The sequence below is a fragment of the Sinocyclocheilus anshuiensis genome, unplaced genomic scaffold (assembly GCF_001515605.1).
Source record: "Sinocyclocheilus anshuiensis isolate Anshui unplaced genomic scaffold, SAMN03320099.WGS_v1.1 scaffold404, whole genome shotgun sequence".
NCBI lineage: Eukaryota > Metazoa > Chordata > Actinopteri > Cypriniformes > Cyprinidae > Sinocyclocheilus > Sinocyclocheilus anshuiensis.
The window spans coordinates 6,124-6,412 of record NW_015554088.1 but is presented as its reverse complement, the minus strand read 5'-3'; positions in this window follow the sequence as shown (position 1 = coordinate 6,412).

Sequence of the window (289 nt, the reverse complement as noted above, 5' to 3'; positions counted from 1 at the left end):
TGAGCAGATGTCGGCGGCCTAGAGTGAGCAGAGGCCGGCAGCTAGAGTGAGCAGTGGCCGGTGGCCTAGAGTGAGCAGAGGCCGGCGGCTAGAGTGAACAGATGCCGGCGGCTAGAGTGAGCAGCGCCCGGCAGCCTAGAGTGAGCAGATGCCGGTGGCTAGAGTGAGCAGAGGCCGGCGGCCTAGAGTGAGCAGCGGCCGGCGGCTAGAGTGAGCAGAGGCCGGCGGCTAGAGTGAGCAGCGGCCGGCGGCGTAGAGTGAGCAGCGGCCGGCGGCCTAGAGTGAGCAG